Source organism: Pristis pectinata, chromosome 6 (assembly GCF_009764475.1).
Source record: "Pristis pectinata isolate sPriPec2 chromosome 6, sPriPec2.1.pri, whole genome shotgun sequence".
NCBI lineage: Eukaryota > Metazoa > Chordata > Chondrichthyes > Rhinopristiformes > Pristidae > Pristis > Pristis pectinata.
Window position 1 is genome coordinate 31,538,920 of NC_067410.1, and position 17,192 is coordinate 31,556,111.

Sequence of the window (17,192 nt, forward strand, 5' to 3'; positions counted from 1 at the left end):
GGTCAGGAAGGGTTCTTGACACAGTATGTAGATAGACCTACAAGAGGAGAGGCTGTGCTTGATTTGATATTGGGAAATGAACCTAGTCAGGTGTCAGATCTCTCAGTGGGTGAACATTTTGGTGATAGTGATCATAATTCTATCTCCTTTACGTTAGCACTAGAGAGGGATAGGAACAGACAGGCTAGAAAGGTGTTTACTTGGAGTAAAGGGAATTATGAGACTCTCAGGCAGGAAATTGGAAGATTAAGTTGGGAACAGATGTTCTCTGGGAAAAGTACAGAAGATATGTGGCAAATATTCAGGGGATATTTGTGTGGAGCTCTGAACAGACATGTTCCGATGAGACAGGGGAGTCATGATAGGATACAGGAACTGTGGTGTATGAAGGCTATAATAAATCTAGTCAAATGGAAAAGAAAAGCATACAAAAGGTACAGAGAGCTAGGTAATGTTAGAGATCTGGAGGAGTACAAGGCTAAAAGGAAGAAACTTAAGAAAGAGATTAGGAGAGCCAGAAGGGAACATGAGAAGGCCTTGGTGGGCAGGATCAAGGAAAACCCCAAGGCGTTCTACAAGTATGTGAAGAGTAAGAGGATGAAATGTGAAAGGATAGGGCCTATCAAGTGCAGCAGTGGGAAAGTGTGTATGGATCCGGAAGAAATAGCGAAGGTACTTAATGAATACTTTACGTCAGTATTCACCACGGAAAAAGATCTGGGGAATTGTAGTGGGGACTTGCAGTGGCCTGAAAAGCTTGAGCATGTAGATATTAGAAAAGAGGTGGTGCTGAAACTTTTGGAAAGCATCAAGTTAGATAAGTTGCCAGGACCAGATGAGAAGTACCCCCGGTTGCTGTGGGAGGCGAGGGAGGAGATTGCAGAACATGATGATCTTTGTGTCGTCCATGGAGACAGGAGAGGTTCCGGAAGATTGGAGGGTTGCGGATGTTGTTCCCTTATTCAAGAAGGGGAGTAGGGATAGCCCAGGAAATTATAGACCAGTGAGTCTTACCTCAGTGGTTGATAAGCTGATGGAGAAGATCCTGAGAGGCAGGATTTATGAACATTTGGAGAGGTATAATATGATTAGGAATAGTCAGCATGGCTTTGTTAAGGGCAGGTCCTGCCTTACGAGCCTGATTGAATTTTTTGAGGATGTGACTAAGCGCATCAATGAAGGGAGAGTGGTAGACGTGGTGTATATGGATTTCAGCAAGGCGTTTGATAAGGTACCCCATGCGAGGCTTATGGAGAAGGTGAGGAGACATGGGATCCAAGGGGACATTGCAGTGTGGATCCAGAACTGGCTGGCCCACAGAAGGCAAAGAGTGGAGGTCAGTGACCAGTGGTGTACCTCAGGGATCTGTACTGGGATCCTTACTATTTGTGATTTTTATCAATGACCTGGATGAGGAAGTGGAGGGGTGGGTTAGTAAGTTTGCAGATGACAGGAAGGTTGGAGGTCTTGTGGATAGTTTGGAGGGCTGTCAGAGGTTACAGAGGGATATAGATAGGATGCAGACTTGGGCTGAGAAGTGGCAGATGCAGTTCAACCCAGGTAAGTGTGAAGTGGTTCATTTTGGTAGGTCAAATATGTTGACGGAATATAGTCTTAATGGTAGGACTCTTGGCAGTGTGGAGGATCAGAGGGATCTTGGGGTCCGAGTCCATAGGACACTCAAAGTGGCAGCGCAGGTTGACTCTGTGGTTGAGAAGGCATATGGTGTATTGTCCTTCATTAATCGGGGAATTGAATTTAGGAGCCGTGAGGTATTGTTGCAGCTATATAGGTCCCTGGTCAGACCCCACTTGGAGTACTGTGCTCAGTTCTGGTCGCCTCACTATAGGAAAGATGTGGAAGCCATAGAGAGGGTGCAGAGGAGATGTACAAGGATGCTGCCTGGGATGTGGAGCATGCCTTATGAAAGCAGGCTGAGGGAACTCGGCCTTTTCTTTTTGGAGAGATGGAGGATGAGGGGGGACCTGATTGAGGTGTATAAGGTGATGAGAGCTATTGATAGGGTAGATAGTCAGAGGCTTTTCCCCATGGCTGAATTGGTGGCCACAAGAGGACATAGGTTTAAGGTGCTGGGGAGTAGATATAGAGGAGATATCAGGGGTAAGTTTTTTACTCAGAGAGTGGTGAGTGAGTGGAATGGGCTGCCGGAAATGGTGGTGGAGGCTGATACGATAGGGTCTTTCAAGAGACTGTTAGATCGGTATATGGAGCTGAGTAAAATAGAGGGCTATGGGTAAGCCTAGTAATTTCTAGGGTAGGGACATGTTCGGCACAGCTTTGTGGGCTGAAGGGCCTGAATTGTGCTGTAATTGTTCTATGTTCTACGTTCTCTGTTCTAACATGGAACCGTACAGCCCTGTAGTACATGGAACAGTACATGGAACAGGCCCTTCAGCCCATGATGTTGTGCTGAACTAATTAAGCTAGTAATTAAACGCCTAACTAAACTAATCCCTTCTGTCTAAACAAGGTCCACATCCTGCCATTCTCTGCGCATTCATGTGCCTATCTAAAAGCCTCTCGGATACCTCTATCGCATTTGCCTCAACTACCAGGCCTGGCAGCACATTTTGATTCATAATTTTTGATTCTCTCCAGTTTTGAATTATGTGTACATCCTTTTAAGTATAACTTAATGGGGCAGATCATTCATCCTGATGCCAGTGCCTGCATATCCTTGTAAAGTCCTACTTTCCATCACCAGCGTTGCCCTGATCCAGTGATAGCAGCTTCCACCTAACCTCCAGCTGCTTCTGTGCTGCCAGAGGAACCCAATGTGATTCTGTTAATCTGCTGTTAGTGTACGGCCTCTCAGGCTGAGACAACTGCCTGCTGAGCCTGTGCTGATTTAGACCTGGTGCAAGTGCTGCCATCCCCATTTCAGCTGAAATAATTGTATTTTTATAACTTAGTTTTAATATTCTCAATTAACTTTTTTAATGAGTGGATTTCGAGCTTTTTAAAAGTAACATTTTTGAAGTAGTTTTTATCAATATTTTTTAATTTTTTCATGTCCCTTATGCTAGTGAGTGTTTATGTGTGTCCTCATGAGTTATCAAAGTGGTACTGTGAGTCCAGCTGGCTGTCTGTCCTGAGGGAGACCCTACCAACAGTGTTGGAAGCCGGACTCCAACTGGGAGACTGCCCCAGGGCAATGCTGGAAGATAAGATAAAACAAAATATCTTTATCAGACACTTGTACATTGAAACACACAGTGAAATGCACCTTTAGAGTATAGTGTTCTGGGAGCAGCCCGCAAGTGTCGCCACACTTCCGGCACCAACATAGCATGCCCACAACTTCCTAACCCGTACATCTTTGGAATGTGGGAGGAAACTGGAGCATCCAAAGGAAACCCACGCAGACATGGGGAGAATGTTAAGACTCCTTACAGACAGCGGCCGGAATTGAACCCGAGTCGCTGGTGCTGTAAAAACGTTATGCTAAGTGTGGCCAAGGGACAAACATAGAGCAATCTGCAGCGTGTGACCGGTTGCCTCCAAAGTTTCCGTCTCAACAACCACTCTTTGCCTTCTGTGGGCCAGCCAGTTTCTTTGCTCTCATCAGTGGGCTCACAGGAACCATAAGTAATTCTTGCAGAGTTAGCTACACTGAAATTAGATACAATCAGCACAGTGCACCCAAGGTTAACTTTCTGATTGTTCTTACCATTTGCCACTGTACAAGAAAATATTGGTGTGTGAATCAGCCAGCAGATTCAACACTCCATGAAATGCAGTTGTGACCACAAAATAAATACACACAAAGGTGGTAGTTTAAGCAATATTGTTTTATCTATTTAGACTGATCCCACCCATCATTTCCCAGCCTTTGCAGCAATGTAACTATGCATTTCATTATCCTTGAACTTTTGTCCCAATTATTGCACCTGGAAGGTTATTCCATTTGTTTATTCCTTGTGTGAAGACAATGTTGTGAAAGCCACACTAAAGTTAACATAATTAAAACTGTTTCCTCTATTTGAAGAAGCAAAGGACTAGCAAATTGTTGGAACCTCTCATGACGTCCTGGTGCCCTGAAGCAATTCACAGGAAATAATTTTTTTTTTGGGTAGGCTCTCTTTCATCTAACATGGGTAAACTGGCAGCCAATTGACATACAGCAAGAAGTTATTAGCAACAGTGAATGATATTAGTTGACTGATAAACAGAATGCAGGTAACCAGGGGATTTTCCCAACTCTCTGTTTCGAAGAGCACCACTTGAGGCTGCAAGAGAAAGGGAAAGTTTGAATGGAGCATGCCCTGATGATAATGGACATGACCAATTTCCAAGAGGGATCCTTTATCAAATAGTAACTGCAGTCTGATTGTTGTCCATTTTCAGACATATTTGACACATCAGAAAAGCTTGCAAAAGGTAATCTTCTACTTCCTTTCAATTTTAGATTCTTTTTGTAATATATCATTTGCTGTAGTGCCATACTTCTGACTTATAATTGCATACCCAATCCTGTCGTAAGATATGAAATTAAATAAGTTTGAAGAGGCTTAGAGAGATGCAGCATGGAAACAGGCCCTTTGTTCCACTGAGTCCGTGCTGACCGTCAGCCACCCATTTATACTAATTCTACGTTCATTTCATTTTATTCATTCTCCCCATATTCTCATTAACTTCCACCGGACTCTGCCACTCACCTACGCTTAAGGGACAATTTGCAGTGGCCAATTAACCTACCAACCTGCAAGTCTTTGGGGTATGAAAGGAAACCAAAGCACCTGGAGGAAATTCACTCGGTCACAGGGAGAAGGTGCAAATGCCATGTAGGTGGTACCTGAGGTCAGGATTGAACTCAGGTCTCTGATGCTGTGAGGCTGTGCCACTGTGCCATCCAATGTTGTATAACTGGAATTCTAATAATATGTTCGTTAGAAGTTCTTTTCATAGAAGCATAGAGGTTTATGACACAGTGAAGTTCTGGAAGACTGGAAGGTGGCTAATGTTGTACTGTTATTTAAGAAGGGCAGCAAAGACAAGCCAGGGAACTACAGGCAGGTGAGCCTGACATCAGTGGTGGGTAAGTTACTGGAGGGGATTCTGAGGGACAGGATTTACCAGTATTTGGATGGACAAGGACTGATTAGGGATAGCCAGCCTGGCTTTGTCCATGGGGAATCGTGCCTCACAGATCTGCTGGAGCTTTTTGAAGAAGTAATCAAGATGATTGATGAAGACAGGACAGTGGAGATTGTCTATATGGACTTTAGCAAGGCCCTTGACATGGTCCCGCATGGAAGGCTAGTCTGGAAGGTTAGGACGCAGGGGATCCAGGAAGAGCCAGCTAAGTGGATGCACAATTGACTTGATGGTAGGAAGCAGAGGGTGATGGTGCAAGGTTGTTTTTCAGACTGGAGCCCTGTGACTAGTGAGGTGCCACAGGGATTAGTGCTGGCCCATTGTTGTTTGTCATTTATATAAATGATTTGGATGAGAATTACAAGACATGGTTAGTAAGTTTGCAGATGACACTAAAATGGGTGGTGTCATTGACAGTGAAGAAGGTTATCAAAAATTACAAAGGGATCTGGGTCAGTTAGGTAAGTGGGCCGAAGCGTGAAAATGGCATTCAATCCAGATAAGTGCGAGGTTTTGCATTTTGGAAAATCAAACCAGGGTAGGACTTTCACAGTAAATGGTAGGACCCTGGGGAGTGTTGTAGAACATAGGGACCCTAGGAGTACAAGTACATAGTTCCCTGAAAGTGGCATCATGGGTAGATGGGGTGGTGAAGAAGGCATTTGGCATGCTGGCCCTCATCAATCAGGGCATTGCATATTATAGTTGGGACGTTATGTTGCAGTTGTACAAGATGTTGGTGAAGCTGCATCCGGAGTATTGTGTACAGTTTTGGTTATCTTGTCATAGGAAAGACATAAATAAGCATAAATAAATAAAATTTATGAGAATGTTGCCATGACTCAAGGGCCTGAGTTATAGGAAGAGGTTGGGTAGGCTAGGACTTTATTCATTGAAGAGTCAGAGACTGAGGGGTGACTTTATAGAGGTGTATAAAATCATGAGTGGCATAGATAGGGTGAATGCACAGTCTTTTCCCCAAGGAAAGGGGATCAAAACCTAGAGGGCATAGGTTTAAGGTGAGAACGGAAAGATTTAAAAGGGTCTTGAGGGGCAACCTCTTCACCCAGGGTGGTGAATATATGGAAAGAGCTGCCAGAGGAAGTGGTTGAGGCAGGTACAATAACAACATTTAAAAGATACTTGGACAGGTACATGGATAGGAAAAGCTTAGGGGGCTTTGGGCCAAGTGCGAGTAAATGGGACTGGCTTGGATGGAAATCTCAGTCTGCATGGACAAGTTGGGCCAAATGCTGTATTATTCTTTGACACACAGACACAAGAAGAAACCATTTGGGCCAACTTGTCCATGCCAAAGTAACTTAGGTTAAGCATTACTGGGTCTATGATGGCCTGGATTATTGATTCAGAGTAGCAAGTTCAAATGGGGAATTTAAATTCCAGTAATTAAATTAATTGAACTGGTAATAATAATTATAACCATGGCGCTATCAGATTGTTGTAAAAAAAATCTATTTGGTTCAAAATCCTTTTCAGGGAAAAGAATCTGCCATTATTACCTGATCTCAGAGAGAGAAATGTGAATGCAATTAACTTCTCTCTTTTATGGTTTAGCAAGCTATTCAATTCAGAAGCAATTTGGGAAGGGCATTAAAAAATGGTCCATCCAGCAATCTTCATATCAGTGAATGAAAATATAAAGTAACCTGTTGCCTGGACATTTTGCACTCCACAATTCTTGTTGACTATTTTCTTGAATTATCTTGCTTAATCTGATAAGTAGAGTACATCTCGGGTAAATGAAATGTGCCTTTAAAGAGAAAGGATTTGCCAATCTTGAAGGACAATTTGGCCTTTTGGTATGAGTGTTTTAATCTGCTGTGCTCCTCCCATTGATTCTCACTTATCTTAATAGTTAAGAAATTCATTAAGCAGCCTCCATGAGTAATCTATTTGAGTGCCAGACTGTAGCCTCGTGCTTAATGTAATCCCAACAGGATATACCTTAAACCTTCCTTTGTAATTACTTCACTGTGATGTTTCCACTAATGGATCTCTTCTGACACCATCATCTCTGCATTGACTCTGGAAATACAATGGCTTAATGTGGTGATTATAAACAGTTTAATGGCTATTTTTTTGGAAATAACACAATCCTCTGCCACCCTCAAAATATCATTGAGCTAAAAATGGAATTGATAATAACAAATGAGGTAAAGTTGAGAACATTACAAAGACCTATTATCTTCACATCTAACTGAACAGATGGAGTGATTTTAAATCATAACATTGCAATTACTGGAAATTTTTGCACTATGTTCAGACACAGGATATTCTAATTAGAGTGTAGGTTGTTATAAAATGACACACTGGTGATTAATAAGGATAATAAGTCGGTACAATACAATGTTAAAACTTGCTGTCGTGGGGTTGATTTATACCTATAAATAAAGCACCATCTGGTCAGACATCTGAGTTGTACTTTGGTAGAAAGAAGTAGAAAGTTATTTATAAGCAGTGATGTACTAAGGGGCTGCAATAGAAATGAGTAACTGTTGGCTTCCACAGATGTCAACTGTTAAGTCCCACAAACTGGTTTCCCATGACGGGTCAAAGATGAGTACATATGGCTTATAGACCACAACTTAGTAGTTAATTCTCTGACTAATAGTTCAGAGTTCATAAGTGGACTTTTGAATGTGTCACAGTCTGCTTAATTAACACCCTGAAGTTAGGTCTGATTAGCTATTCTTTATTTTCCTCTCTGTCCAAATCATTTTCTTAGTAACGTCAAAAGTTGTGTACTTTCCATGAGGCAGATTCTAACAGCAGATGATATTTTCCATTTGACCAGTGTGCTTCCTCTGCCAGCTGCCCAGTAGTTCTTGAGTGAGTCTTGTGCTATTAAGGAGCTAAACCCCATTATCACAGTGCAGGTAGGCTGCTAGTGGATAATGAACTTCTCTCAGAGAAGCTGCAATGCCAGGTGGGATGGAACAGGTACTGCAGTGGGATTCCCAGCACGGCTGCGGCACAGATTATTTCTGCAATATCTGAAGAAACGTCACCACCCCACACTACCAATGGCCCCAAAATCTATTTGGCTTTTCTTTGGCTGGATGACCTGATGACACAGAGAAGAGTGTAGGTAGCCTAGAATTCTAGATTAGAACTGGAATCCTAGAAGCTTGACCTAACTATGTGTATTAATTGGTCTTGAGTCTGACTTGGGTTTGGAATTGTGCCAGTTTATTGATAGGACTGTGGAAGGTGACCAACTAGGTCGTAAGAAATTCCTTTATCACATTTGGGATTTTGCCACCCATTTACTATTTAAGGGGAGATCTCAGAAAGCCTTTCTTAACTCTTTGTTACAACAAACCCCTTTCATTGGCTTGGGCAGTACACTAGATTCCAATCCAGTGTACTGCATTCAGTGTTCAAAATATGGTCACCTCTGCCTTGGAGAAAGAAAACACCCTCAGTTGGTGATGGCTTTGCAGAGCACCTGTGTTGTGTTTGCAGGAGCAATCCTGAGCTTCTGGTTGTCTGTCGCTTTAATTTTCCATCCCATTCCCACTCTGACCTATCTCTCCGTGGTGTCTTGCACTGTTACAAAGAGGCCCAAAGCAAGCTTGAGGAACAACTCCTCATCTTCCATCCAGTCACTTTACAGCTTTCCAGAATCAATATCAAATTCACCAAGTTTTGGTAACTTGCACGTTCATTCTGCCTGTATCAGAATTGGTCATTTCTACCATCCATCTATGATTGGTGATTTTGGTTCAGCTGTTATCTCTCTCGATAATTACAGCCTGACCTTCTGGGAAAGAAGATAAGGAGAGACCAAATCGGTTTGTTCTATCCTATCTACCCTCACCCCTCCTTCCCAAAGGGACTTGATCCTGTTTCTTTGTTTCTATTTCCATGGATACTGCTTGACCAGCTCAGTGTTTCCAGAATTTTCTGGTTTCATTTTTAATTTCCAGCATCTGCAGTTTACTTTGATTTTCATGACTGAAGTGCATTTGGATCCTATCACTGGAAAATAAAATAAGTATGTTATCTGACTATTCTTACAAAGTGCACATTATTCAGTATATATATACTGATCTGGATAATTGGTTATTGAATACACTGTTATCAAAGGACCTTCAGGAGTATGTTCACTGAATGTAGCAATAAATCCTCAGAAATGAGTCTGTTCCAACTCTAGGTTGTATAGAATCTGCTCAATCATGTTAGTTATACATCGAATTGTGTCGTACTGGTTATACATTAAAGCATTATCATTGAGATCTTGTAGATCTCAAAACCAATCTAGTTTCTATCTCCTTATCCTTTTCAATTCCATTCTGAAGTCTCACTTGGCATCTATGTCAGATAATTCCATACTTTAATAACCTTGTTCATGACCAGGTTTCTTTCATTTCCAGTTCGGGCTGTACTTTCAAGAGTTATCTGGTGGAAATAGAAAATTGCAGAAAACTATTTCTTCAATTTGTGCTGCTGCCTCACAGCTCCAGTTCAATCCTGTCCTTGGATGTTTTCTGTGTGGAGCCTGCATGTTTGTCCCTTTGACTGTGTGAGTTTCTGCCAGACATTCTGTGTTGTCTCCCATATTCCAAAGATGTATTGGTAAATTCATTGGCTGCTGTAAATTTCCCACAGACTAGGTAACTGCCAAAAAGAACAAAAGGAGAGTTGATGAACTTGTGAGTGAGAAAAAGTTGCAGGACTATGAAAGAATGGCTTTGGTCTGTTGGGAGCCACAATAACTTGATGGGCTGAATGGCCTGTGCTTTCACATGTAAGTAAGCAATTTCTGAGTCAAATCTGTGGTGATTTTAAAATAGCCTGGGTTCATTTTCCATTGAATTTGTGGGTGTATATCTTTCAGCGATTGCATTGAACAGTGTATTCATCTCTGTTTATAAGAATATTTGATTGTAAATACTTTTAGCTATGCACATTGCAAGAAGTGTTCGCTCATATATGCATAGAAACACCTTGGACCTAATAAAGAAATTTTTCAGGTCTGATCACTGTTGTTATGTATGGAACATAACAGCCAATATCGAAGGGCCCAAGAAAACAAAGTGCATGATAATCTGTTCTAGTGATGTGGGGTAGGTGAAACATATTATCAAAGGTGTTGGGAAGAATTATCCATTTTTTGAAATAACTTGGTTTAATACCTCACTCAAAAAATGCCAACTGCTGTCTAATAAAGTAACACTCCATTGTTACTGTACTGCAGTGTCAGCCTGGCTTGTATCTTCAAGTCTCTGGAGTAGAATCAGAAACCACTGTCTCCTGACTCGGCATTGAGTTAGAGTTGACACATGTTTACATAATCTTGGCATGAGTAAAATAAATCACAGTTGGAATAACATTATATCGTTTAAATTTCGTTTGGCACAGAAGCAGTCTTCTTGTCTTTGAGTATTGCCTCTGAGTCAAATGTTTGTGGGTACAAATCCCATCCAAGGACCTGTGCAGATAATCAAGACTGGCATATCAGGTGAAAACTACATGTCCACTGAGCTGTTAAACCAAAGCCCATCTATTTCCTAGGATGTATATTCCAGATCATTGTCATGATATGAGTAATGGTCTTTTTTGATTGACATGTATTCCTTAATTGTCACCTCCAAACTATATTTAAATTGCAATTCATCTCATTGATGTTTTGGGTGTTTTCTGTGACAAAATTGCTGTTTCATTTGCTAACAAATCTATAGTGACAGCATGTCCAAAGGAATTTGAGCTGGGCATGAGGGGCACTATGTAAATAAAAATTCTGTGTAAAAGTTCCATTGAAAGTGATGAGAAATTAAAGGTAAATGCCCACACACCATTGTCTTCGAACAGTACAACATAGTGAATTGAATAGGAGGTCTTCCAACTAAGTTTACTGGCAACATTTCTGTTTTTGACTAAAGTATCTTTGAACTAAGTTTCTTAAGGGGCAAAGAAGACCTAACTGATCAAGATGCATAGAAATTCTGTACATTTTTTGTGCTCTGTGAAGTTATTTGATTCCCAAGGTTATAAAGGACTGCTTCACTACCTAGCACTCTGATATCTTTATTTATATGACAGCATTTTGGAGATTTCTGCCTATAAATTCTATTGTCATACTGGCTCCCACAGAGTGGGCTTAAAATTCTTAGGTGTACACGTTGGAATTGCGATGGGAAGGGAGAGCCAACTGCTGATCCTGTTGCAAATGCCAAGGTGGTGAAATTTATTAACCAGACGGACAGGTTGCCTTCTGAAGGTGCCAGAGGAGTACCCTCTACCATGTGAGGTCTGTCAAAATCTAAACCACAGAGTACCCTTCCAAAGAAGTGTGTTTACAATCCTTTGGCAAGGTGGTACCTTTTCACATACTTTTCCTCTTGTGGATAAAATGAGAGGCTACTGGAAGGAAATGATTACCATTCCTTATGATATTCCATCCTTCACCTGGCCTTTGGAGAAATATGGAAGCAGAAGGAACATAAAACCACACCAATCAGTAGCAGGGGTACGTCACTTGGCCCTTGAAGTCTGCTGCCATTTTATAAGATCATGGTTGATCTTATTGTAACCTCAACACTACTTAAAGTCTCCCTGTGAAAATCTTTCACCCCCTGTTTCTATCTACTTCTGCCTTAAAAAAAACAAGGACTCTGCTTCCAGTGTCCTTTTGAGGAAAAGAATTCCAAAGACTTATTTCTCTCTCAATGACTGCATTTTGAATGGCAGTATAAAAGGAACATAAACAGCCTAGCCTTGCTAACCTCGCTGGCAACCCATTGGAGTCTTGCCCTTTCCGGTCCCAGCCTTTCTATATGCAAAAGGAAAAACGATGTTTCTGGTGGTCTCAACCCAAAATGCCAATTCCTTTCCCCCCAGACATTGGTCAAGATGCTGCTCAACCCGTTAAGTTCCTCCAGCAGATTGTCTTTTGCTCCAGATTCCAGCAGCTGCATTCTCTTATGTCTCTATTTTTCTGGTGTTTTGCATAAAGTATTGTTCAAGAGATAGGTTTGCTTTGAGAATTAAGCATTAGACGTTGTACTTGTAGCAACAATCTGCATGTCAATCCATCAAAATACTTTCAGTGAACACTTCTAGTTGTGAAACCATAAGGCTTCTTTAACAGTAACCATAAAATGGTTTGTTTTGTTAGTTGCTATGAGATGCTTCGGGTCAAATAATATACATCAGTGACTTTGGAGTGACTTTCATTTACAATGGTATGCAATAGTAGCAAAATGCTGAATGATTATTACAGCTCCAGCTGCCTTTGCAAAGCAAGAACTATATCTAGTTAAACATTGCTAATATGTATTAAAAATGCAGGTGCTGTAAATAGACTGTGCCATGGCACCTGTCTTCCCATTTCTTAGATTCCTATTTAATGTAGTTTGTCAACTTGGATAAATATTTGTTTACAGATTAGATTGTCAAAAAGTACTACTCTTACAAGAAGTAATGCACTATTCAGATAAGTGCCTTTGAGATATTACTTTGGTTTTAGTTATATCGAGACTTTTCCCTAGTTCACACTGTAAACTAAATTAACACAGCTTTTTAGTTTTGTAAAATATTAACCAAATCATCATTTATAATGTGGACTAATGTTCAAAAGCATAGTTCAAATGTGTACTGCACTTCAGAGGATATTGGATTCAAGTGTTGTAAGGGTGTGGGACTGAAATTACAAATCTGAAGAAATATTTTCAGTGATAAAAGATTATAAAGGCAAATAATATCCTTGGATGTACAAATTCTACAACAAAAGAATAAATAGAGACGTTATTTATACATTTTAACTTCAATCAAATGCATGTGCACACAATTAAAAAAAATAATATCTTTTAAAGCTTCTCCTGGATTGCACATGTTGTGCAAAGTAAGTACTTCATCAGAAATGGAAGAATTAGATCTATATCTTTTCATAGAAGCAGAATTCTAAAAAGATTCTTTTAAAAAAAGCTGTACTGTGCAATCTATGGCTTACAGCTCCCACAAAAAGGGAGATAATTCAAAATGATTGTAGCCAAAATCAGCAATGTATCAAGGTGGACTGATGGGCTCTCAACTTCATTCTAAGTTCCTCTTTGGAATTTATGGGCCTTATTTCCATATGGATTGAATGAAAAGAAAAAACAATAGGAATAACTTCTGATAATTGTAATCATCTTCCTATGTGTCAAGTCTTCACTAGCTATTAGAGTTTTTCCATTGAGCCATGTTGACCTCATTTTTGCTGGGGTTCTTTTAGTAAAAACTTGGGTAAATGCTGCCTTTATATTGAGATCAGGTACTCAAACCTCTTTTCTTACATGAGCTGTGTTTAGTTTAGAAGCTAATTGGTTCTGCCAGAGTCTGAACTGAAATTAATGGGGACAATTGATGAATCCTTGAATGAGTTCACTGTAGACCCTCTTTACTGATAACTTGATACACATACATAAGGTAATAACTAATAGGTTAATCCTTCTGCATTTGTGGAGGAAGTGGTACTTGATACTTTTATTGAAGATACGAGGGACTGCAGATGCTGGAAGGAACTGCTGGAGGAACTCAGTGGGTAAAGCAGCATCTGTCGAAGCAAAGAGATGGTGACATTTCATGCCGAGACTCTGCATCAGGACTGAAGATGGTTACAAGCACCAGTTTTATGCTGGGCTCTACCATAGGTGGTTCAATGTACATTTCCCTTCTGTTTCTGTGACATATCAGGGAACTTTTCCTTGCATTGAAGGTGCAATGCTTTGTTGAAGGTCTTTGTTGATGATTGCTGACAATACTGTTTGTTACTTCAGAGTCTGCAGTTATTCTCAACTGGATGTAATTAACCAAAAGAATTCTGTTTCAATCTATTGGTTGTGACGATACTTTGTTCTGTTCCTTCTCTCCCGTGTTTTTGGTGGATAGGCTGTGCAGTAACATTGCCATACTGGCATCTCATTCTAAAGTATACCTTGTGGTGTTTCTGGCACATCCATCTACACTCCACATTAAATCAGAATTGGTGCACTACTTTGATAATGTTGGAGGTAATGATGAAGGGCCTTGGGGTTCCAGACCGTGAAAGCATAAACTTAAGTTACTGATGATAATTCAATGCTAGATCTGTTCTTGGTGAATTCCTTAGCCCAATGGCACAAATCACTTCACTGTTTGCCCAGTGGTACTACTGAGGAGCTGAAACCACTTTATTGGTGGGGCCTTATTTTAACTTGTTTGGTCAGTTTCAAACATTGGATATAGATTACTAACTTGGCAGGAAAAATGGGAACATCGGAAGTTTCTTGAAGGAAGAAAGATATACCGGAAGAGTAGGGGAGGAGACCAAGAAGTGATCTAGGAGTTACACTCCTGCTGAAGTAATCTGTGCAAAGCAGACACTGGAAAGTATTGATAGATGGAGAAATCTCAGCCTGGGCTGATGTATGATAAGGTAAGATAATGTTAAAACCATAATATCAATAGAATGGTCATGTACAGCAATGGCCTTGTTTATGAGGGAATAGACGTTCTGGAGGGAAGAGACATTCTGGAAGCAAAGGTGGGGAAAGATAGAGAATGTTTATTTACTGGCAAAGTTCAAGAGGTTAGAAGTAGGCATGAAATAGGTTGGCATGCTGTTTAGGAAGTTAGATGAGAGAGGAAAAATGGGCATTTGGGGATACACTAAATTGACGGGTTGTTTGATGGGTCCATTGGAGAACAGCAGGAGAGGCACAGCAGGATATTGAGTTTATCCAAGGTGACATTAAAGGCTTGAATGGCAACAGGTTAGCATGAAGGGGATGATCATTCAAGTCCATTGTCATGGGCATACATACCCAGGGTATAAATGCTATGAAAATTAGCTTTTTATTGTAGCAGCACAGTACATCACAAACATGACAAACATAAATTAACATAAACTTAAATGAACATAATTATACGTAAATACATATCGGACAAAGTTGCTGAGAGGAGAAAAATGAAAGGTGGCATAAATGGGTGTTAGGAAAGAAAGGCAATGGAAGCCAAGAGCCTAAGAACATTTCAAGAGAATAATAGAAATTGGAAAAGGTGGGAGGAGAGAACTGAGTTTGAAACAGCAAGCAAAATCCACATGCATGTACACATAAAGGTAATTCAGTGTACAAGGATTGGCAAAGAATCTGGTTGTAAAGAAAATTTACATAATGCTGGGAGTACTCAGCAAATCAGGCAACAGCTGTAACGAGAAAGAGAGAGACAGAGTTAACGTTTCTGGTTGATGACCTTTTATCACAACATGTAGCATACTTTTGGTGGATTGGTTCTCTTACTGCCCTCTCACGTAACTTGATTACAACCTGCAGCTAAAGCTGAGTAAATTGGTTTGAATATTTTTTACTTTGTATGGTAAAACCACTCTGATGCATTGTTTTAAAATATCAGTTAACTGCTTACTGAAGAAACCTAGCCATTGACATCTCCTCTAACCATATAACAACATTTGAAGCCCTGTCTTTCATGTTACTATACTCTTTTATAGGAAGATGAAAGGCTGTTGTAAATGTTGTATGATGTAATAAGAGTACTGGACAATAGTGTTTTTACATTTTGTTTGAAGTAGTACTAGATGTATTAATCATTTCATATTAACAGAAAACTGCCTTTATTGTATCTAGTCAGTTTTATTGCAGTTAGTCAGTAAAATTATTGTTTGGAATGAGCATGTTTCAGTAGATTGTATTATTGCCATAGTAACCAGCAGACCTTCATTGTCCTTTGACACTGGGCATCACAGCTGTTCAGTTACCCTTCAAAGGACATTTGCGTCAGTCAAACAAAGATGCATAGAAGCAAATTCCAACATTTGAGTTTTAAGACCATACTTTCTTCATGTTGTGTCTGACTGAAAAAAATAGTCTGTTGTGAACTAAGTGAAGCATTTTGCACTCAGATGTTCACACACTTGTCACCCATCTACTTTAGATTCCCTATCATTGCTTAAAAAAGAGCATGAAGAAGCAGCTAACGCGGTCTCCTTTCATGAAGTAGCCTTCAAAGCAACAAGTAAGTTTGACCATGGCAACTTCTTCAAAGAAAGTGCAAACATTTCTAATTAGTTTGGCTTTTGTGAAATTTTGAGATACATTGTTACTGTATGAGATTTGGTTGGCAGGAGGAACTAAAATGAATTCACTGTTGTATGCTTGTTTTGAAACCTTTGAACTTATTCTTGCCTTTTTTTGTATATAGCAGTAAAAAACAATTACTGCTGTTAGCTCTTCACTGACTAAAGAAACCAAAGCAACAACAAAGTCTGGAAAAAAATCAATGTAAAATGTCTTTAAGCAAAAGTGTTACACAATTCTGAACATAATGATTGTGACAATCACTAAAGATGCACCACTGAATAAGCCACAGAAACCAGTGATTAACATTTAACATTTCTACTTTGATTGCAATTGCTGACTTGAGCCATTCAAACCAAACGTATATCCATTTTGATAAGTGTTTTCCTTCAAGTCTCCATTCAAGCAGCCATTCTTTGACAAATGCAAAACACGCCCAACACAATCAGTCAATATTTTAACAAGTATTCCTTGATTCACTGAGAAGTGGTTACTTGGTGGTATTTCAATAGTACAATTGAAAATGGGCTTATCAGGAAAAACAAAAACATTTTAAATCATAGTGACAATCTATCATCTGATTTTTGAATGACTAAAAATTGCTTTTAAACAACTTGGATTGGGGTGTAATAGCCAGTTATTTAATAATTGTTAAATGTCATTCAAAACCTTCCAAACATTTATTTCCATCTGCTCATCCCCAGAAGATCCATTCTGATATTTGAAATGCCCCTGAAGACATATAAACAAGTGCAGTGAGCAGAAGCTCCCAAAGGTGAGTAATTTAACTTGGGGTGGTGGGGGCTTGCCTGTTTCAAGGGCAGAAAATACTTCCACTGTGACATTTTGAAACTAGTTCAGAGTGAAGAACTTTGATTTGTTCAAAGTATTATTTGAGCTTACTATTCTGTAAACTTTTTTGGTATTATTCCAGACCAATTACATCACGAAACTACAGACCATTGGCTACCCAAGCAAAAATAGTTGCCATGG